Here is a 24,332-nt window from a genome sequence, read left to right as displayed (position 1 = left end):
GTGACTGGCTCAATTGTTCTGGGGAACTATGGTAAGCTTCATAATTTAAAATATTGTGACGGTGAAATCAAGAACGCAGTCTGCTTTACCTCCTAAGGTATTGCACAAGTTGACTGCAGATAATAACTTCAAGTAGCTACAAATATTCACATTTGTTGAAACACTTCACAGAAGTAGTTTTGACAGTATTGAAAAGCCACCCCGTGACTTTTTCCAAATACCCTGGTATACGGTATACCGCCCAAGCCTACTAAGCTGTAACGGGTATGGAAGTATGCCAGAGTACATTATTTCATACCCTGTATACAAACTGTAGCTAGGGTGGGAATGGAACTGTTTTGTGGTCATCAAGTTAACTCACTGACCTCATCTACCCCTCTTCTCTGTTCGCTAGAGCGGCTTATCGGGTATCCATAATTTTATATTTGTCATCGGTCTATTATCCACCTAATGTGTTGGACCATTCGCTCTAAGTTTTCTGAATAAAAATGATAACTCAGGGCAGGTTGACATCGTTATCCGGTTACCTTGAGAGTGGAGGAGCTGTGGAATGAAAGTTATACCCAGTTTGTGTAGTCAAGGGCACAGCCTCATAGGGGGAAAAAGAGAGCTTTGGGACAAATGTGGTAGGCTTTATTTTTTCGTGTATTGAGCCACATCATTAGGATCATCAGCTGTTAGTATCTCTGAACATGGGGTTTGATGGCAAGAAATTATGAGTTGCATTCGCAGTCTAGCAACAGGAACGTGCAATAACATCTGCTAAACATATGTATGTGACAAATAACATTTTTATTTTAATAGAATATTCTGTAATTTATCATATTCCGGTGTTTCAAAACCGTAAAACTGATTAGTGTACTTGACCACCACCCATTTTTTTTTCTGATGTCATCAGGCAAGCAAAGTACCAAACAAACCTTGGAATGAAATTTACAGAATGGAAACAAATGTGTGATAGCTCTTTTTTTAAATTGCTGTGTGAGTCACATTACATGGGGTTTTTGTAAGCCTGACACATGAATTAAACTACTTGATTTTGCCTAGGCTTCAGAATTGTATGATATTTCACGTTGCACTTGGAGAATATTTACCCTTCATTGTCCATGGTTTGAGACAAAATGGATCCCATGATGCTGAGGCAGTTGCCGTGTTTACTATGTTGTCATAACAAAATTACCATTCAGTTGTGTTCAGCTTTGGTCTTTGGGGGTGTCCGTCACACTCATGAACGGCTGTGCAACAGCATTGGCGTGCTATGTCTCTGTGGCAACTACAAACAGTTGCAGTCTACAACCGTGTTTGATATAGTTGATTGTCTTATACATGGACCCAAACTGGAGAATGAGTGTGGCCAGGTAGTGCTGCATCTCGGCTCCCGTTTGGTGCCTAGTACTGAATGTTAGCCTGATGTCTACCTTCAGATAACAATAGTCTCCTGATCACTATGGCAACCAAGGTGTTGGATCACTTGGCAACAGAGATGGTAGAGGTGGACAAAGGGGGAAGAGAGAGACAGAGGATAGATATGTGACAGTGTTTTTAGGGGGAGGTAGATGTTTAAATGAGAGGAGAACCTGGACAGAAGGAGTAGAGGGAGCCCAAAAGGGGTAGGTGGTAGACAATCGGAAATCCAATATTTTTGGATACCAATTTTATTGCTATTTTTTGACAACTTTTTATTTAATCTTTTTAACTAGGCAAGTCAGTTAATACCTCTTAGAGCTACCCCCCTACTTTTTTCAATTTCCGCCTGAAGACACCCAAATCTAACTGCCTGGAGCTCAGGCACAGAACCAAGGATATGCATATTGTTGGTACCATTTGAAAGAAAACACTCTGAAGTTTGTTTAAATGTGAATTGAATGTAGGAGAATATAACATAATAGATCTGGTTTAGATAATACAATGAAAAAAAACATGCGTTTTTTTTCTTGTTGTATCATCTTTAAAATGAACAAGATAAAACAAATATTCAGATAGGATGATGGGGACAATTTCAGTGAAAAACAGAGGGCAACAGTTTCAGAATGATAACTTCCAAAATGAGTGTGCTACATGACATTTATCATGAAGTCACCCAGGTGTCCCACACAAGTAGCCCAAATGTACCCAAGTGGCCAAATTGGTGAAGTTAAACATTTTGAACGGAATAACTATATACAAAATACCAAAATGGTATTCTAACCCCCCCCCCCCCCCCCCAAACATAAAAAAAATACTCGCATTTACAAAATAACACTTTCAATATTTGGAAGAACCTCAGTCCTCTACACAATATTATGCTGCTGATGCCAGGTGCCATAGCACATCCATGCCTGCAGAAATACATTTGGGCAGATGAACACCACTTGTGGCAGAAGCTGGATGAACCAGCTTCAGTGGGGGATGGACACCTTGGCACTGGGGGCTCCCATTCGGAGTCAGTGTCACTGTGAAAGAAAATGTTCAGTTAGAATAGTTTCACCAATGACCCCTGTATCAACAGGTATAATAAACAGATATATAGAGTACAGGGAACATAAGGTTGAAATATATTATTATAGATCTGCTAGATCTACTGTCTCTATTATGACAGGCCAGCTAGATCTACTGTCTTCATTTCACTTTGGCCATTGTTGTGGGCCTGCCCTCCCCTCAACAGCCTCAAATAGGCTATTTCATTTCACAAATAATATTTTATATTATTAATTTCAAACAACAGCATTAGCATGAGAAGAACTTACCAGTCCAAAACAATGTCCTCTCCGTTCAAAAAATATTCCTCCATTTGGGAATCGCTAAATGAATCATCCTCGATCAATTTCTTCTAAAATTGTGTGTACATCTGTATATCTAGACTTCGATTTAGCTTTTCCTGACTTAGTCGCCATACTGATTGATATATATATATATATATATATATAAAACAGCTGAATATGTGCTTTACCAAAACAATGCTGTGCGCAACATGCGTTGCTCCTTCCGGTATGAATCATCAATGGTGAATTAACTTCTTTATGCCGGAGTTTACTACATGGGTTGGTCTTCCAACACATAAACGTTACATATTGCCGTTTACCTCAGCTCATTGGCCATCTACCCAGCTAGATTTCAAGACGATCAGTGGTCATTGGGTTAAATTACAGTCAATCAACGAAACAGCAGGCAAATCATTGGCGCACAATGATGTCATTACTTCTTGTCTTCAAATCGGTTTCTTTCAGTCAATACGTCCCGCGAAATGAGTTACAAACAAACCAAACCTGATGGGTCATTTCGCGGGACGTATTGACTGAAAGAAACCAATTGGTTGGGTGTGTTACAAACAAACCAGTTGATTGCAATGAAACCAAACATGACTGGAAAAGTCACGTTCTGTGTGTGTATTTACCTCGACTGTGTCGTCAAATGGAATGAGACGGAATTCACGACACAAGCGGTTCACAATGTTTCGTGTTAGGCTATAAAAACGAATTTTATCAAACACAAGATCATTCATTGTGTAACAATGAGCATTGGGATTGCAAACAGAGGAAGATCGTCAAAGGTAAACAATTTATTTTAATGCAGTTTGTGATTTTTGTTACGCCTGTGCTGGTTGAAATTGTTTTTTTTTTATGGGGCTCTATCCTCAGATAATCACATCGTATTCTTTCGCAGTAAATATTTGTATTAGATTAGCAAGATTCTAGGCTTTCGAAACATGTGAGACACTTGTATTTTCATAAATGTTTAATATGACTATTTATGTAGCGATCAACGTATGTTTTCGAATTTCAGCCCGCTACCGGGTTCCGTGCGCAGAGAGGTTAAGAACACATTCTTACTTTCAATGACGGCCTAGGAACGGTGGGTTAACTGCCTTGTTCAGGGGCAGAATGACAGATTTTTACCTTGTCAGCTCGGGGATTCAATCTTGCAACCTTATAGTTAACTAGTCCAACGCTCTAAGAGACGTTGGTTGCTTTCCTGACACAAATTCTATGCAGGAATTCTAGAGACTTCCCTAGGCATTGTAAAACATACCTGACATTCTGTGCATGCCTGCGCAGTTTTGGTGTATTTGGAAGACGACTGTGGTCAGGGGACAATGACAGGGTTGTATGTGGAGCATAAAAGGTCCTGCAATACCAGACTGTCCAGTGGAGCCACTGTCTTGCAAGAATACTAATCTCTGCACATTTTCTCTCATCCTGTCCCTCTTTCTAGTCCCACCTACTAGAGGTCGACCGACTAACTTTTCAACGCCGATACCGATTTATTGGAGGACCAAAAAAAAGCTAATACCGATTATTCTGTCGATAATTTTTTGTTTGTTTTTTAAATTTATATATATATAATAATAAAAAAATGTAATGACAATTACAACAATACTGAATGAACACTTATTTTAACTTAATATAATACATCAATAAAATCAATTTAGCCTCAAATAAATAATGAAACATGTTCAATTTGGTTTAAATAATGCAAAAACAAAGTGTTGGAGAAGAAAAAGTGCAATATGTGCCATATAAGGTTGTAGTTATTATAGGACTATTTCTCTCTACCATTTCGATTTCATATACCTTTGACTATTAGATGTTCTTATAGGCACTTTAGTATTGCCAGTGTAATAGTATAGCGTCCGTCCCTCTCCTCGCCCCTACCTGGGCTCGAACCAGGAACACATCGACAACAGCCATCCTCGAAGCATCGTTACCCATGCAGAGCAAGGGGAATAACCACTGCAAGTCTCAGAGCGAGTGACGTTTGAAACGCTATTAGCGCGCACCCCGCTAACTAGCTAGCCATTTCACATCGGTTACACCAGCCTAATCTCGGGCATTGATAGGCTTGAAGTCATAAACAGCGCAATGCGTGAAGCACAACGAAGAGCTGCTGGCAAAACGCACGAAAGTGCTGTTTGAATGAATGCTTACGAGCCTGCTGGTGTCTACCATTGCTCAGACTGCTCTATCAAATCATAGACTTAATTATGACGTAGTAACACACAGAAATACGAGCCTTAGGTCATTAATATGGTCGATTACGGAAACTCATCTCGAAAACAAGACGTTTATGCTTTCAGTGAAATACGGAACCGTTCCATATTTTAACAGGTGGCATCCATAAGTCTAAATATTCCTGTTTCATTGCACAACCTTAAATTTTATGTCAATTCTGTAAAATTCTGGCAAATTGGGTGGCCCAAACTGTTGCATATACCCTGACTCTGCATGCAATGAACGCAAGAGAAGTGACAATTTCACCTGGTTAATCTTGCCTGCTAACCTGGATTTCTTTTAGCTAAATATGCAGGTTTAAAAATATATTCTTCTGTGTAGAAAGGCATTGATGTTTATGGTTAGGTACACATTGGAGCAAGGACAGTTTTTTTTCCCCCCGCGAGTATGCACCGCATTGATTATATGCAACGCAGGACACGCTAGATCAGGGGTGTCAAACTCAAATACCCAGTGGGCCAAAATGTAAAACCTGAACAAAGTCACGGGCCAACATTGAACAAATTAACCTTTTTTTAATATGGACCCAAACAAGTTTTGCTTTAACATTGAATATGGAACAAGCATCGCTTATTACCATACAATATATAATTTAATAGTGGAGACATGCAAAATCGAATTTCAAATGAAAAAACACATCAATGGTTTCATTTATTAAATAAATAAAATTTAAATAAAAATTCTATGCCTCTTTTCTATTTGCAGCCTTCTGATTTAAATACCAAAATAAACTTTTCCCACTGGCTAATAAATTTACAAATAAAATGATAATAAATCAATCAACCATTCAAGCCCATGCCTTGTAGCAAGAAAAAGTGCATAAAGAAAACGTTAATTATTGCACACTGGTCTAATCTGATGTGCCCAAGCCAGATACCTGGCATCTCTTCTTGGATGCTAGTTCATCAATGTCTGGGCTCAAGCTCTGAGCTGAAGAAATCCTCAGTATCGAGCGAAGATGTTCATCAGTCAGACGTCTCCTGTGAGTTGTTTTGGTCATCTTCATCGAGGAGAAAAGTTGCTCGCATAGATAAGTGCTGCCGAACATGGAGAGCATCTGAGCAGCTTGGGTGCGGAGCTGAGGCATTGTGTCAGGGATGAACCGTGGAAACTGCGGCGCCCACAGCATCATACTTTGACTTCAGCGTGTCGTTGCACTGGAGTTCAATCATCTCCATTTGGATGTTGGTTGGTGCATTTTCCACATCAACTGCGAAGGGATTACTAAGCAGTTCAAACTTGCATTTCTGGGCATCGAAGTCGGCAAATCGCCGGCTAAACTCAGCGGCGAGAACACTGAGTTTTTCAGCAAACTGTGCGCATGGGAACACGGCGGTAGAGATCTGCGCTTTTATGGATTGGCAGCAGGGAAAATGGCAAGGGTTTCCTTGCAGCATCTGATTCTCCCACAGGCACAGTTTAGTTTTGAAGGCCCTCACTGCAGCGTACATGTCTGTGATGATGCGCCCCCGCCCCTGAAGCTGCAGGTTCAGCGCATCGAGATGGCTCGAGATGTCACAGAGAAAGGCCAGCTCACACAGGAACTTTTGCTCCCGGAGCTCTGCTGTATCCTTCCCTTTGGTTTCCAGGAATCGACATATTTCCTCACGCAGCTCGAAACATCTGTTCAGTACTTTTCCTCTGCTTAGCCATCTCACCTCTGTGTGATACGGCACGTCTGCGTATTGCGAACCACACTCCTCCAGAAAAGATTTAAACTGGCGGTGATTTAGACCTTTGGCTCTTATAAAGTTAACTACCTGTGTTACTGTGGTCATAACATGTTCCATCTTTAGGGCTTTGGCACACAGTGCTTCCTGATGTATGATGCAGTGGTAAACAGTTAGCTCACCTGCACAGTTCTCTTCCCGCATCTTCCCCCGAACCATGCCCACCAGTCCACTCTTTTTACCGCACATCGCTGGCGCACCATCTGTCGTTAATCCAACGAGTTTATCCCACGGCAGCTTTATTTCAGTTACACATTTGGAAACCTCCTCAAAGATTTCCTTTCCTGTGGTTGTGCCATGCATTGATTTGAATCCTAATAGCTCCTCCGTAACACACAGATTTGAGTCCACTCCACGGATGAAGACTGACAGCTGAGCAGTATCAGATGCGTCGCAGCTCTCATCCACAGCGAGGGAGAACGCAACAAAATCTTTTCCCTTTTCCATCAGCTGGTCATACAGATTGGTGGCAAGATCACATGTGCGATCAGCTACTGTGTTCCTGCTCAGGCTCACGTTTGAAAATGCTTGTTTTTTCTCTGGGCATACGAGGTCACAAACCTTAATCATGCACTTTTTCATGAACTCTCCCTCATTAAACGGCCGGGCTGATTTTGCGATCTCTGCTGCCACTATATAACTAGCCTTTACAGCAGCCTCGCTTTGTGATGTGGCTTTTTTAAACATATTCTGTCGTGAAACCAAACTTCTTTTCATCTCCTCTACTTTCTGGCTCCTTTGAGTCATGTCCAGGTCCTTGTATTTTGTCATGGTGTTTCGTTTCATAGTGTCGTCTAATGTTGTACTCCTTACTTACAGCCACGTTGACTCCACAAACAAGACAAACAGGTTTGTCTTTTACATATGTAAACAGATATTCTGCCTCCCACTTGTCCAGAAAGCTTCTGTTTTCTGCCTTTCTTTTCGCCATTTTTGGGAAGGGTTAGCTCGCTGACAGTTGTAGCGTCTATGTTGCTATGACTACTGTCACAGAGGAGAGAGCGTTTCTGGGTCCTGTCCTCATTGGCACGCGAAAACAGCAGAGCATTATGGGATTCGTAGTATTAGTGGTGAATGCGCTGTATAATACCGGCGGGCCAGCTCTAGTAGTAATTTGGTATTGTCTCGCGGACCAAATATAATTACCCCGCGGGCCAAATTTGGCACACTGGCCAGAGTTTGACACCCATGCGCTAGATAAACTAGTAATATCAACCATGTGTAGTTAACTAGTGATTATGATTGTTTTTTACAAGAAGTTTAATGCTAGCTCGCAACTTACCGTAGCTTACTGCATTCGCGTAACAGGCAGGCTCCTCGTGGAGTGCAATGAGAGGCAGGTGGTTAAGTGGACTTTAATAAGCTCTGCTCAGGTAATGATTCTTAAGAAATACACCTGCTAGCCTAAAGTGGTTGACTATATTCTTTTTTTCCACATACACACAGCTTGTACCTGGAATACTTGCACTCAACATGTTTACCATGGACTATACTTACCCATAGGCTTATGGTAGGTTTATCCTAATAACCTGTTTTGTGTTTGTGTGGGTGCAGGTGGTAGCAGCCTAAATGATGGATGGGGAACACCAGGAAGAGAAGCCTTCACATGAGAAAGAAAATGCTCTACACAATGAAGAGAAGACTTCATGTGATGTGGAGAAGACTTTATGTGACATGGAGAGAGCTTTGTGTGACATAAAGAAGAGTGCTGAAGAGAGCATTTCAAGTAATGAGGAGAACAGTTCAGATGATGAGGTTGGACAAAGACTGGATTCAAAAGTCCCAAGTGGCTCAGAGCCTCTTCCATCTAATGCAGAACACCCCTGCGATAATGAATCTGAGCTGTTGCCACAAAAAACCTCCCAAGCTAAAAAACCTCAACGCAAAAAATTCGCGCCACGGAAAGGTACAAGGTCAAGCTTACGTTCTAGCACAAAAATGACAGTCAGCGCATGTAGTATGACAGATGATGGTAAAAGAAAATGGGACAAAAAACACTTCTGCCTGTATTGCAATGAACCACACCACAAAATTGCAAGACATTTAGAAAGGATACACGCCGAAGAAGCAGCTGTCGCTCATGCTATGAGCTTCCCTAAACTCTCCAAAATCAGGTCTCTTTTGCTTGACCAACTCCGTAACAAAGGCAACTATCAAGTTCTTCAAAGTGGAGATGGTGAAATTGTGACTAAGGATAGACCCTCTTACAATGGTGTTTCTGTGCGTGACTGCCTGCCCTGCCAACACTGCTTAGCTTTTTTCAACAAAATAGATTTATGGAAGCATGAGGGCTCATGTAAAGCCAGAAAAGGACAAGATGAAAAGAGGGGAGGAAAAAGAGTGCGGGTCCAAGCTGCATCCTCTCGACTTCTTCCACTGCCTGTCTACTCTACTGGAGGGTGTGAAGAAATAATACACAATATGAATCAAGATGACATCTTATGCCACATCAAAAATGATCCCCTGATATGTAAATATGGCAATGCACTATCTGCAAAGCATGGCCATGCCAAGTCACAGTTTACATACATTGGATCAAAAATGAGGGAATTGGCTAGATTTGTACTTACTGTAAATGAGATGGACTGTGGTGTCCAATATCTGCATGAAGTATGTGTACCATCCAAATTCAAATTGGCCGTTCATGCTGCCAGGAAAATGAGTGGTTTTGATCCTGCCTCCGACAGGTACAAGACCCAATCTCTTCCTTTAAAGATCGGCTATTCCTTGAAAAGAGCTACTGAAATAGCTTTTGGGGAGAGTCGTATGACAGAGGACCGTGATGCAGAGGCACAAGCCAGAAGGTTCATTGAGCTTCTTGAAAACGATTGGAATAACTGTTTTTCCGGTTTGTCCCTCAGCGCTGTGCCTCAGTGTGATGAAGTTGATGTGTCTTCACTAACTGAGGATTTGATTAAACTTCAGAAGTTTCTCAAGGTTGCAGAGGACACAGCAAAGAGAGAATTGCTCGAGAGCCCCACCAACGCTGTCTGGAAAAAGCTCAATGAAACTCTTCTTGCCGAAATAGCTCTCTTCAACAGAAAAAGGACAGGAGAGGTTGCGAAAATGCTGTTGGAAACATACACAAACAGAAAGAAATCTCCAGCTAGCGCAGACATTTTCAATAGCCTCTCAAGGCTGGAACAGGAGCTTGGTGACGACAAATTAACCAGGGTGGAAATAGAAGGTAAAAATGGTAGAACAATGCCGGTCCTACTAACGGCGAGGATGATCTCATCTCTTGAGATCCTAATTGCAAACCGAGACAAAGTTGGTGTGTCAAAGGACAACCCTTATGTCTTTGCACGGAGCCCAGATGCAGCAAGCTACGTCAGAGGGTCTGACTGTTTGAGGAAATTTGCTCATGAGTGTGATGCAAAGAATCCTGAAAGTCTGATCCATGCTACAGTGAGGAAAGAGGTTGCTATCCATTGCCAAATTCTGAACTTAAATGAAAGTGAATTGGATCAGGTGGCAAAATTATTGGGACATGACACCCAGGTCCACAAAGAGTACTACAGACTGTCTGAAAACGCAGCACATCTAGCAGAAATCAGCAAATTGCTGCTTGCAATGGATCAGGTTCCAGTGGTAATTCCAGGACCATCTGAGGAAAGGATTGTTTCACCTACATATGGTGAGTATCAGTTGCTTTGGAGAGTATTTGGAGAACATTTTCATTTAGTTTCAAGGGTTAAATGTTCAGTCAAAATCACAATTCAAATTTTGTGCCATTTATGATAATGACACATTCATGAATCATTTTCTTCTCTGTATTCATTTCATAGGGGCATATTCTGCAGGGACATATTCAGCGGGAACCGATTCTGCGAGGGCGTATCCTGCTGGCACATATACCACTGGGTCATCTTATCCTACAGCGACATATTCCGCAAAGTCATATACATTGGGGGCACAGCCTTCAAGGTCATATCATGCTGGGACATATCCTGAGAAGTCATATCCTTCTGGATCACATTCTGCAAGGTCATATCATGCTGGGACAGATTGTGCAAGGGTGTATCCTACTGGGATAAATCCTGCTAGATCATATTCTGTGACACATCCTGCAGAGACCTATCCAGCAGCTTCGTATGCTGCTGGGACACATCTTGCAAGTTCATATCCTGCAAGTCCTTATGACCTATCATCTCCTGCAAGATCATATACTTCGGGGACAAATCCTGCAAAATCATATCCTGAAGAGACATATCCTATGGGGACATATCGTGCAGGGACACATCTTGCGGGTTCACAACTTGCAAGGTCATATTCTGCCGGAACATATCCTGCACAGACACTTCCAGCGCGTACTGTTATTACGCCAACACTTAATGCACAGACACTTCCTGTTGGGGCAGTGCCTGCGGTTGCCGTTCCTTTGGGTGCAGTTCCTTTGGGGACAGGTTCTGTGGGGACAGATAAGGTGGGCACAGTGTGGAAACAGAGGATGTGGAGTGATGCAGCTAAGGCTGCGGTGAACCGTCAGATGGGACACTTTATCTCAATGATGGAGGTTCCAGGTAAACAGGACTGTGAAGTTTGCCTGCACAATGAACCAGCACTAAGAGACAGGACATGGAGGGACATCAAAAACTATGTGCACAACACAGTAAAATCTATAAAACGAAAGAATGGCCTTACAAGAGTGGACCCCACAAAACAGACAAAGAAAGGAGCAGCAAAGAAACAAAAAGAGGCGAAGCGTGCTAAAGAATGGGTTGGTGGAACAATGGCAGTACCTGCAGTGGGTCAAGAAGGCAGACTTGAGGCAGGTCCTGTGGCAACACCAAGGAAACAGAAGATATGGAGTAATGAGGCTCAGGCTGCGGTCAGGCGGCAGCTAGGAGACTTCACTAAACTGATGAAGATTCCAGGTAAAAAGGAATGTGATGCATGTCTTGCAGCTGAACCAGCTCTGCAAGGCAGGACATGGAAAGATGTAAAAAACTATGTGCGTAATACATTAATGACAATGTGCAGGAGGCATATTTCAGGCAAACAAAACATGGACCATGAAAAACCAAGTCCAAGGACACCGAAACCAGGGGTCCAACAAAATCCAGGGGTGCATCAGAAACCAGGGACGCTGTTGGGACTTCCAGAAGATCCTCCTGTTTATCTGTATTTATGATTACCTTGAACTAGTTTTAAAAGCTTTTGATTTAATCTGACATCCTTGCTCATTCTGATCTCACTTTGTAACATAAAGCAAGAATCTAGAACCATTTTAAGGACATAATATCACTACGTACTTTATTCTACAAATGTATCCGTAGTAACTAGACTACATAGTGATGTAGTATGAATATAAACTTGTTTAGCTGAATTTTACGTACATTTTCTCAGCTTCTTTTTAAAAATTTTGGCACGATGTATTCTGACGCCCAAATTCAAAATCCTTTGGCATGAGCTACACCAACGACGTATGTAAACCCTGGATTGCTGATGCTATGTATTGTCCTTTAAGAGGCTTTGAAGACACTGGTTGGCCTTGTTGGCACTCCCCACTAGGAGTAGTCCTCCATAGGAATGACTGGAATTCTACAGTATTTTAATTAAATGTTTCAAGGACAGAATTACATGTGTTTTGTTGTAGTGAGGACAGTAACATTAGTACTCGAAAATACTTTAAGAAAATTGTCTTTTTGCCTGTACCATTGTATGTGTAGTTAATGTATATGTGTAGGTTAGGTTTTGAATAAAAACAACTGTTCAGCAAACCCGAGGATTTACTGGGTTAGGCTATTCCTGGTAGAAGTGCGGTGTGAATGGGTTAAAGTACTACATTTGTGCCCAGGTTAGAGAGTATGGTTTGATGTTTGAGCTGCTTGAAATCCACCAATCACGTAAAGAAAAATGTTTCTTTGGCTGTTCTAGAATTATACTGAGCGAAAATTATAAGCGCCGCTTGTTACGTGTTGGTCCCATGAGCTAAAATAGATGCCAGAAATTTTCCATAAGCACACAAACCTTATTTCTCTCAAATGTTGGGGACAAACTACTTCACAGCCCTATTAGTAAGCATTTCTCCTTTACATTATGACTTACAGTAAGGAGGGTATACATTTTAATATTTGTTCATACTGGTCCCACGTGGGAATCAAACCCACAACCCTGGCGTTGCAAGTGCCATGCTCTACCAACTGAGATACACAGGACCTCCTTTACCAAGATAACCCATCCACCTGACAGGTGTGTCTCCCACACTGATAAGAACCTTGGTGTGACCCTGGACAACACCCTGTCGTTCTCTACAAATATCAAAGCAGTGACCTGCTCCTGCAGGTTCATGCTCTACAACATCTGTACATTACGACCCTATTTAACACAGGAAGTGGCGCAGGTCCTAATCCAGGCCCTTGTACTCTCCCGTCTGGACTACTGCAACTCGCTGTTGGCTGGGCTCCCCACTTAACCCATTAAGCCCCTGCAACTTATCCAGAATGCTGCAGCCCGCCTGGTTTTCAAACTTTAAGTTTTCTCATGTCACCCCACTCCTCCGCACATTCCGCTGGCTTCCATTCAAAGCTCTCATCCACTACAGGACCCATGGTGCTTACCTACGGAACAGCAAGAAAAACTGCCCCTCTCTACCATCAGGCTATGCTCAAACCCTACACCCCAAGCCGAGCACTGCATTCTGCCACCTTAGGTGCCACCCCAGTTTACAATTGGCTCATTCATCCCCCTCTCTCCTGTAACTATTCCCCAGGTCGTTGCTGTAAATGAGAACATGTTCTCAGTCAACTTACCTGGTAAAATAATGGAAAAAGAAAAGAAAGGTCTCTTGGGTCTCCCAGCTCAGGCCAATCCAAGTTCTTCTCTGTCCTAGCACCCCTCTGTCCTGGCAAGCCCACCCATGGCTGTGCCCCTGCCCAGTCATGTGATATCCGTAGATTTATATGCTTATGAATTGTAACCCAGTAAAATTATTCCAATTTTTGCATGTTGCATTTATATTTTTGTTCAATATAGAATCTTCACATGACTACACAAAGACCAGCTCCATTAAATGTTTTATTTTAATGTATTATACATGCATGCATACATACATACATGCAAGTAACTGAAATGTGTTTTGCCAATTGGAAACCGTTCCTTCATTCTGTGTGTGTGTGTAATTGGTTTCAGAGAATCACAGAGCCTATTCCTCTTGTACTTTGGTCTTTAGCTGTCCATGTACACTACTGTTCAAAAGTTTGGAGTCACTTAGAAATGTTTTTGTCCATTAAAATAACATCAAATTGATCAGAAATACAGTGTAGACATTGTTAATGTTGTAAATAACTATTGTACCTGTAAATAACTATTGTACCTGGAAACAGCTGATTTTTCTTTAAATGGAATATCTACATAGGCATACAGAGGATCCTCCCACTCTTTCTATTCTTGTTAGAGCCAGTTTGCGCTGTTCTGTGAAGTGAGTAGTACACAGCATTGTATGAGCTCTTCAGTTTCTTGGCAATTTATTGCATGGAATAGCCTTAATTTCTCAGAACAAGAATAGACTGACGAGTTTTAGAAGAAAGTCCTTTGTTTCTGGCCATTTTGAGCCTGTAATCGAACCCACAAATGCTGATGCTCCAGATACTCAACTTGTCTAAATAAGGCCAGTTTTATTGCTGCTTTAATCAGAACAAGTTTTCAGCTGTGCTAACGTAATTGCAAAAGTGTTTTCTAATGATCAATTAACCTTTTTAAAATGAGTTTTTAGTTTTTTTCAAATTATAAACTTTGATTAGCTAACACAATGTGCCATTGGAAAACAGGAGTGATGGTTTCTGATAATGGGCCTATGAAGATATTCCATAACAAATCAGCCGTTTCCAGCTACAATAGTAATTTACAACATTAACAATTTCTACACTGTATTTCTGATAAATGTTGTTATTTTAATGGACAATAAATGGTAGTGTAGGTCTACTTGTTTTATTAATGTTGCTATTATTCAGTACTGTCTTAACCATATTGATTTCACAGCAGCAGTTTAAGTTTTTCAACACTAATTTAGGCTGACTAACCTGTATAGGGTGTGATAGCTGTTGCTTCTCTATATTATTTAATCCACTTGACTACTAATATTATATATTTCATCCACTTGCCTCCTAGATAATGTTATTATTGCAAGTCAATCTTTGTTGATTCTAATTGCATTAAGGTTCAAGGAGGAATTATGTAAATGAGTTTGTTTAAATTGATCAGTTTGTGTAATAACTGCAACAGATCTGCTACGGTGTTAGGTGTTAACTGAGGAAAAATAATCAAGGGTTTCACCACACCCCACTATTTACTGTCTAAAGATGTTTCAATTGTTTTTTTTCACCAACATGTATTTGTTATCAAGCTGCCTTTCGTTACCCCCTGGTGTTCATTGTGTGTAATCTAAGATACTATATTTGCTTCGTTAATAAATTGTTACTTGATGTAAATGTTAAAATGTTATTCCAGTTCTCAGAATATTCATATAGCCTTTTTGAGGTCCACCATTAGTGTTCCAACAGGGATTTAGAATTGTACCAATAACAGTTCAAGGAAACAGCTTTGAGATTTCATGACGCTGTAATGCTAGGAATCTATCATCACCATTGCTTTATGCTTTCATGAACTTAACATTTTTGGATGAAAAGACAACGCCCTAGGTAAGTATACAATCAGCTAAACCTTCAAATAAGTGAACTGCCCCTCTAATTCTTTAAGCAATTAGCCCCTCCACATTTATTATCATATATAACTTGTTTGCTACAAGTGGCTTTGGAAAGCTGTGGTCCTCGGTAATGAAGGTGTGTGGGTGTCTGTGTCTGTTGCCTCCCACAGGACTCCAGTGGTATGTCCCTGAGTATGTTGGCAGCAGCAGGGGGACAGGATGACATCCTGAGGCTGCTGATAAAGAAGGGGAACGGACGGCAGAAGAACGGCACCACTGCCCTAATGCACGCTGCAGAGAAGGTAACACAGGACAGACTGGTTTAAACCACCTTATTACAAGTACACACGTATACATTCCCATAGTTTGTATGTTAAATGTCGGTTCTGCAATGTTTACTTACTAACTTAACCCGCTATCCTTTCATTTATCATTTCAGAACTTCCTGAGCACAGTTGCTATCCTCCTGGAGGCAGGGTCCTACGTCAACGCTCAGACACCGGGAGGAGAGACGGCCCTGACGAAGGTACGGGGGAGGAGAAAAAATAAGGGAAAAATGGGGGGGTTAAAGATAAATGCTGTGTTTTAATTAGAACGCAAACATTTCTATAAAAAAAAACTAAACGTTTTTGCTTTGTCATTATGGGGTATTGTGTAGATTGAGGGGGGGGGGGGGGCAATTTAATCCATTTTAGAATAAGGCTGTAACGTAACAAAATGTGGATAAAGTCCAGGGCTCTTAATACTTTCCCGAATGCACTGTACATGTGCGGTGACCATAAGTTTGAAGTTGTTGTTTTAGGCACCTTTGCAACACAGGATTCTATATCCTAAACTACTTTAACTACATAAGAGCTTTCATGAATGCATGATTTTAACTACCTGGTCTAAATAGTCATCCAAATCACTTGTAGTTAAAGTAGTAGCTGTGATGAGGATAATGCAGAGCACATCCTGGCAACAACATGCCATTGTAGACATACGATAAACAGTTACCAATGATGATCTACTGTAATCATTGTTTTATAAGAGGTGGGAATTCATTTGATGTGAGCATTACTTCTGCCTTAACAGCCATTTCATTGAAATCATTTCCCCTTTTTTGTCAACTGCTGTACAAACTGGTATTGAAGTAAAACAGGATGATATATTCGCCTAGTTCAATAAAACATTGAGGTTTTATGTCTTGTGTCTGCCGGTACTTTGATTATTTTCTTCTCTGTGTGTGTGTATGTATTGAATGTATTGTACCGTTTCAATGTCCTGAACAGGCTCCTGGGCGGTCCTTTATCTGAACGTCATCAGTAGAGAGTCCTTTTGAGGACGAACAAAATGGCCGGAGCGGATTGGGTGACGGTTGCAAGACTCATAGGGCTGTGGTCCAATTTCTCCCCCTATTGCATTTTTGTTTTAACTCCCCCTCATCGATTGAAAATAAATGGACTTTATGAATTATGGTGGAAAATCTCTGGTTTATTCTTACACCAATCCAGTTATTTTAAATCCATGAGGAGGAGTGGTCAAATGCACACTTTGTGGAGTAGAGTATTGGAATGCAGTATTTTGAAACAGGGCATTTGTTCCTGCTTGTGTGAGAGAGTAACAGCCATGGTAGCTTAGAATGCAAATCCTGCTGATGAACGACACAAGACAGATTACTTTGACCAGCAATTCAAGTCTGTGTCACCCATTTGTTGCAATAGAATGGGACTGCCAAATGGGAATAAGTGCTTGTGAATGGTTTGGAATTAGGATAGATGTGCATCTAGATTATAAAAAGAAAAAGTACTGTATATCAAATGTCTTGATAATGTATTTTTATTAATGGCCTATTAACTATAAAGGCTCATACTTGTATAATAAGCACTTTACAGGATGTAGCTGTGTGACCAACTGGGGTCGAACTCAGGTTTCCCAAGGTTGGGTTGGCCTGCTGAGCTAAAGCCTAGGCGTTAGCAGGGTGTTTACGCAAGATGCCAGATCATATCAGTAAGGTTACTCATTCACATGTGATTTACACAACAGACACTATGAGCATCAACGTTCCACTCTTCAACAATAAAGTATAGCCTAATACAGTAAGTGCACATAATCATCTGCTTGCAATAGCGTAAATTCATCGCTAGGCGGGGGTTAGACCAATAAAACGATGTGGATAAAATGCCCCACAGCACAAGGGTCATGACTAGAAGGGATCCAACAGTTGTCAAAATAACGCCAGAATATGTATTTTTTGTTGCATTTTAGCTAACCCTAACCTTTAACCCAATTCACCTAAACTGCTACGAAGTCAAATCTGACGTTAATTTGAGAAAAGCAGGACCCGTTCTACCCATTAACGTTTTTTTTAGTTGTTTAGTCCTTTAGAGCTGGGTCAGAGCAAGCGGATCCTGTCCTTTTATAGATCAATGATCCTGAATCATTCAGCACTTTAGCAAATATTGCCGTTATAGCATCATCACCATGAAAGTAATGTCCTTGGGTCTTCTTAATTCGGTAAGTTTGCAGATGTAGGTTATCGGAGTATGGACATAGCACATGGTTTATATGTTTTGTTTTGAGCCCATGCTTGACTCAGGACCACATTTTATCTCACGTAAACGCACCTGATCCGCCATTTTTATACGCCCTCTAGTCCTGTGTGCGTTGCATAAAAAGTGTCCCGTGTTCTCTCAACATGTGAGCATGGTCCAACTCCGCAATGCTTCGTTGCAAGACGGTTCCGAAATGGTTAAGATAACATTGGTCTACCGAACACATACTGGCCTAAGTGTTAAGAGGGTGATTTAAACCAGATGTTTGCAACATTAGGTTTTTCATATGACATGCTACATGATTCCTAGGGTGGTGTTTGACATTTTTCATTAACATGTATTTTGACACATCGTAATATTCTATTGAAAGTCATTATGTAATGTAGAAACCACCGGTAGACGTGTGTTGGACCTGAACGCAACCGGGACAGGACTGAATGCTGATTGGATCTCTAGTGTGGTCAATGGCACCTCGATTGCGGTTCAACCGTAAACACACCAGATGGCATAGTAAAATGCGTAATCATTGCCAAATGCATTATGTGGCTGGTTCATGGTAAAGTTCTGCTATTATTATGAGCTTCAGGTATTCGAGACCAATTTAATTGTCACCCGCACCACTCCTGATTGAACATTGTGCGCCTGCGCGATGATGAAACAGGAGAAAGATCTCGTTCAGATCTCGTTGGCAGAATCCTCCCACTCGCGGACAAGAACGTCTTTACGTTGGGGCGCATGCGTGCGTTCCCCGATTTATATCAAGGCACAAAAGTGGCGCTATATCGTTTCAAGCTCGACTCCGGTAAGAATTTCCGAGACGTTTTATTGACATTTTACGGTTAATTAGTCAAAGTTTCAACAACTAGCTGAGGTGTTAGACAGATGTCCACGGGCTCCCTTAAGTCTCCTGCTATGTTAGAAAGTAAATATGTGACGATTTATCAGTCAGTTTGTACCCCGCCTGAGATTTTCTCCCCCTCTCTGCTGTGGAAGGGTACTAAGCTATATTGCCACCACTCTTTCATATTGTTTCGCTCGCTCTCTAATGGCGGACGTGAGGCAGTGCTGCTTGCTGACGGAAGGGGGGGGGGGGCAATTTAGCCCTTGTTGAAAATGTTTAGTTACCCCCACATGTTTGGATTAGTGTTGTAAAAACGACACATTGAAAATAAATATGTTTTTAGGTCTGTCAACTATTTTATTGACACAAACAGAGCAGTTTGTAGATATGTAACAGTATAGCGCCCCCCTTCGGGTGGCAACGTGTATTTTCTGTGATTGCCCCGGGTAATCTCTCTGGGGTAACTTTCCAATTAAACGTTTACGTTACACAGGTATTACATAAACTATACATTTGTTTTGGTTTTCAGACTGTTTTGTGAAAACAAATAATATCCACTGAATAATGATGATGTGTTCGCCTCAGAGAGCACGTTTTTTTTCTCTAGCTATGTAGCCTATCATATTGTCGGATTAACGTGAATAATACGTTGCTCTCTAGGATTTTCGTCGGTTATGCGACTAAACATCACATGGGTCACTAATAGTCTGGAATAATTTACGTTAATTTTTCAATAAGAATGGCGCAGTCTCGTTGGCTCATCTCTCCAGTTCGCCGCAAATCCATTTCGTGGAAGGCCGGGCAAGCAGAGGTGGGAACGGAACTGAACCACGTTTTGTGGTCCTCAAATTAGCTCACTGACCCCATCTACCCCTCTCCTCTGTTCGTCAGTGGGTCTTCTCGGGTATGCATTAATGATATTTGTCATAGGTCTATTATCCACCTGAAGTTTTGAACCTTTATCCACCTTAAGTTTTCTGAATAAAAATGATAGCGGGGCGGGTTGACATTGTTATCCGGTTGCCTTGACAGTGGAGGAGCTGTGGTCCTCGCGGTTGAACGGAGGTTCTACCCGGGTTGTGTAGTGACGGGCACGGCCTGATATGGGGAGAGCTTTGGACAAAATGTGGTATTTTTCCATTTTCCATGTATTGAGCCACATTGTGATCATCAGCTATTAGTAGCCCTAAACATGGGGCTTGATGGCAAGACATTATATGAAGCATTAGCAATCTAACAGCAGGAATGGAATAGGACTACAATTGAGCATATTCAGGTGTTTGGTAGCTGCTTCACTCTACATCAAGCATCATTCATACACATTACATAATATGACTGAATGGTCATGACTGTAAGAGCAGAAGAGTGCCAGGGACCACCTGGGGTATGATGAAAGCAAGGGGCATGTGCTTGTCTTAATTACATCATACCTTAGTCACTCCCCATGATCTAATTGAAATGATGCAGTTTTATCTGTGCTCTGTGTTGCCTGTTTGCAGATGTATTAGAATGTGGCTGTTGTACTGTCTGTGTAACACTAGTGCAGTGATTCAGTGTTCAGTTCAAATCCTGAATGTCTCTAACCACACCTGTTATGAGGATAGGAGCATCAACTGATACGTCTTGTTGGTGGAACGTTGCATGTCCAAGCCCTTTGCAGGAAGGAGACGCGTGAATGTGGAGTACATTCGCACAATGCTGCACTGCAGTCTGGAGTCTATTTTCTCCTTTCTGTATCAGTGACTTGGTTCTAGCACAGGTTCTTTTGCGGTTTTATTTTTTACTATTTTGATATGAATAATGCATAATGTTACTCTATGTATAGAACCCAGAACAATCTTATTGATACCTTTGAATAAAACCATTTATTTAACCTTTATTTGAAGGGATACTTCGATTGAGATTTAGGTTATTTTTCAGACAAACTCATGGATACCATTTATGTGTGTGTGGTTTGGAGATTATAATGCATTTTATTTTGGGGGGGTATTTTACCCCCATTTTCTCCCCAATTTCAATCTTGTCTCATCGCTGCAACTCCCGAACAGGCTCGGGAGGCGAAGGTCAAGTCATGCGTCCTCCGAAACATGATCCGCCAAAGCGCGCTTCTTAACACCCGTCCACTTAACCCGGAAGCCAGCCGCACCAATGTGTTGGAGGAAACACCTTTCACTGTCAGCCTGCAGGCGCCCAGCCCACCGCAAGGAGTCGCTAGAGCATGATGAGCCAAGTAAATTCCCCCCGGCCAAACCCTCCCCTAACGCGGACGTTGCTGGGCCAATTGTGTGCCCCCCTATTGGCACTCCCGATCACAGTCGGTTGTGACACAGCCTGGGAACAGACAGCTGCCTACCGGAGAACAGTGGGTTAACTGCCTTGTTCAGGGTCAGAATTACATTTTTACCTTGTCAGCTCTAACCACTAGGATACCTGCCGCCCCAGTACAGTAGCCAGCTCCTCTCAAAAGCAGGGAATTGGACCTTAACTACTCCAAAGCTGGGTGGTTGGTCATTTATAGTCTTACAAAGCTATACATGCATGCATGCATACATTACTGGGCAAAAGTTTTATAACGCCTACTCATTCAAGGGTTTTTATTTTATATTTTTACTAATTATATTTTAGATTCTTCAAATAGCCACCCTTTGCCTTGACGACAGATTTTGCCAAGAGTATGCAAAGCTGTCATCAAGGCAAAGGGTGCCTATTTGAATAATATAAAATATATTTAGATTTAACACATTTTTTGATTACTATATGATTCCACATGTGTTAATTCATCATTTTGATGTCTTCACTATTATTACACAATGTAGAAAATAGTACAAATAAAGAAACCCTTGAATGAGTAGGTGTTCTAAAACTTTTGACCGGTAGTGCCGTAATCAATGTTTTGTAAATTTGACTGATAATCATAAGAAACAAGATTCTATCCACTTCCCCATTCTCTGTCTTGTTGTCACATAGAGATGTATTGAGGTAGCAACATTGTATCTGTCACATTATGGCGTCGGTGAGCGCATGGGCAGCGCCATTGAGACAGATACAACGTTGTGATCTCTATATATCTGTGTGCGACAGAGCATGAGGAAGTGGGTAGAGTCTCATTTTATAATGACCAACCACCCAGTTTTGGAGTAGTTGGGTCTATTACTGTAAAACAGCTTCTGGCCAAAACCATTCTACAGGCTAGAGATGGGCGATATGGATGACAAATGGAATGGACGAATGGATACGATAACGTTAAATAGAATGTTAAGTTTCTAACATTAATATGCACCAATTTAAAAAATATTTTTTTATTTTTTTAACCTAGTACTACTAGTTTGATGGGACTAGCCATCAATTGTCCCATTAACAATCACCCATATTAGCAAGCATATTTCAAATTTCTCTATTATAGGCTTAATTACATCAGATGCCTGATGGGGGAGATGTATTAGAAAATATAATAGAACGAGGAGTGGATACAGGGTGGTAAGCTCACCTAGGGTTGCAAAGGGTCGGAAACTTTCTGGTAAAATACCATCGGATGTTAAGCCTGGGAATTTTGCTTAAATTCATTAAAAAAAGTTACCTAATAACAGTGAACCTTTTTTGAGGGATACACATAAGGCAATTCTAGGTCTTGTGGCATATTTTGGTTAAACTTTCCCCAATTCAATGGAATTGCAACCCTCTGCATGCACAGTGCATTCTTCCATCACGTGTGCATTGAAGTCTTCAATCACATGTACAGCTGATAATCAACATCTTGCACACTAATGAGATGCTGTTGAGCCCACACTACTATACTGGCTGACCCAAGGACTACATACTTTCTGGTAAGTTTTGATTACAGTACTGGGTGGGGTGAATATATGACATAGATGTTTTCTTTGTTAACTAATAAATAGTAACCTACATCAGTGTGTTTAACCTTTTTGGGATAGGGGGCAGCATTTTCACTTTTGGATGAATAGCGCGCCCAGAGTGAACTGCCTCCTACTCTGTCCCAGATGCTAATATATGCATATTATTAGTAATATTGGATAGAAAACACTCTGAAGTTTCTAAAACTCTTTGAAAGATGTCTGTGAGTATAACCAAACTCATATGGCAGGCAAAAACCAGAGAAAAAATCCAACCAGGAAGTGGGAAATCTGAGGTTTGTAGTTTTTCAACTTGGCCCCCATTGAAGATACAGTGGGATATTAGTTATGTTTCACTTCCCAAGGCTTCCACTAGATGTCAACACTATTTAGAACCTGTTTTGAGGATTCTACTCTAAAGGGGGGCTCATAAGGGCTCTTTGAGTGAGTTGTCTGACAGAGTGCCACAGCCTCAGTCTGGCGCGCTCACGTGAAAGGTAGCTACGTTCCACTTCATTTGTACAGACAAAGGAATTGTCCGGTTGGAACATTAATGAAGTTTTATGTTAACATAAAGATTGATTCCATACTTAATTTGGCATGTTTCTATGGGCTGTAATCGAACTTTTTGAACTTTTTGTCCGATGTTCGGTGCGACCTGAACACACTTTTGGATTTGTTTACCAAACGCCCTAACAAAAGAACATATTTGGACATAACTGATGGACATTATTGAACAAATCAAGCATTTATGGTGGAACTGGGATTCCTGGGAGTGCATTCTGATGAAGATCATCAAGGTAAGTGAATATTTAAAATGCTTTTTCTGAGTAATGTTGACTACCCAATATGGAGGGTATCTTTTTGGCTCCTTTATTGTCTAAAGGCTGTACTCAGATTATTGCATTGTTTGCTTTCTCTGTAAGGTAAAAAAAAAAAAAATGACACAAAAACTTCTCCTTAATGAAGTTATCTAAAGTTCCATGTATAATAGTTGTATCTTTATCAATGTTTATGAGTATTTCTGTAAATTGATGTGGCTCTCTGCACAATCACCGCATGTTTTAGAACTACTGAACGTAACACGCAAATATAAACTCAGATTTTTTTATTTATAAATATGAACTTTATCAAACAAAACAATGTATTGTGTAACATGAAGTCCTATGAGTGTCATCTGATGATCACCAAAGGTCAGTGATTAATTTTATTTATATTCCTGCTTTTTGTGACTCCTCGCTTTGGCTGGAAAAATGGCTGTGTTTTTCTGTGGCTTGGTGGTGACCTAACATAATCGTTTGTGGTGCTTTCGCTGTAAATCCTTTTTGAAATCACACTGTGGCTGGATTAATGAGAATTTTATCTTTAAAATGGTGTAAAATACTTGTATGCTTGAGGAATTTTAATTGAGATTTTTGTTGTTTTGAATTTGGCGCCCTACACTTTCACTGGCTGTTGCGGTGGGGGTTCCGCTAGGTTAAATAATTTCTAACTTAACAATTTCTGCTAGTTAGTTTTTGCTACCATGTGGGCTTCAGGCAGAAGTCTTCATGCATTTTAGAACTGTGGTTTCCTCTGCTTGGAGTAACAGTGAAGTGGGCAGGGCAGTACGGATTTCTTCTCTTACATCTGCAAGCAGAGTCTGAACATCAAACAGGATGGCATTGTCTCCCTCAATCCGTTCAATGGCTACTGCAATAGGTTACAGGCCGCTTACCACTCTCCCAAAATATATATCCTC

General features: G+C 41.1%; 1 protein-coding gene and 1 pseudogene across 7 annotated transcripts in view; one reads left to right on the top strand and one right to left on the bottom strand.

Annotated features, from left to right (window-relative positions):
* LOC109870714 (zinc finger MYM-type protein 2) overlaps positions 1-24,332 on the top strand; it is a 68,907-nt gene that overhangs the window by 15,104 nt on the left and 29,471 nt on the right. For 2 of the 7 annotated variants that reach the window (XR_004205676.1, XR_004205677.1), the window contains exons 2-5: positions 8,273-10,355; positions 10,507-15,667; positions 15,805-15,891; positions 16,637-16,820. The gene's annotated coding sequence lies outside the window, so the exon portion shown is untranslated. Of the gene's footprint in view, positions 1-8,272; positions 10,356-10,506; positions 15,668-15,804; positions 15,892-16,636; positions 16,821-17,617; positions 17,862-18,578; positions 18,702-19,526; positions 19,645-24,332 lie in introns of those variants that run through there. The other 5 variants (XM_020461327.2, XM_031806084.1, XM_020461328.2 and 2 more) reach the window with 4 other exon arrangements.
* Positions 5,666-7,729, bottom strand: LOC116357736 (general transcription factor II-I repeat domain-containing protein 2-like; annotated as a pseudogene).

This window comes from Oncorhynchus kisutch, linkage group LG26 (genome assembly GCF_002021735.2).
Source record: "Oncorhynchus kisutch isolate 150728-3 linkage group LG26, Okis_V2, whole genome shotgun sequence".
NCBI lineage: Eukaryota > Metazoa > Chordata > Actinopteri > Salmoniformes > Salmonidae > Oncorhynchus > Oncorhynchus kisutch.
This window is presented reverse-complemented; position numbering and strand designations above follow the sequence as displayed.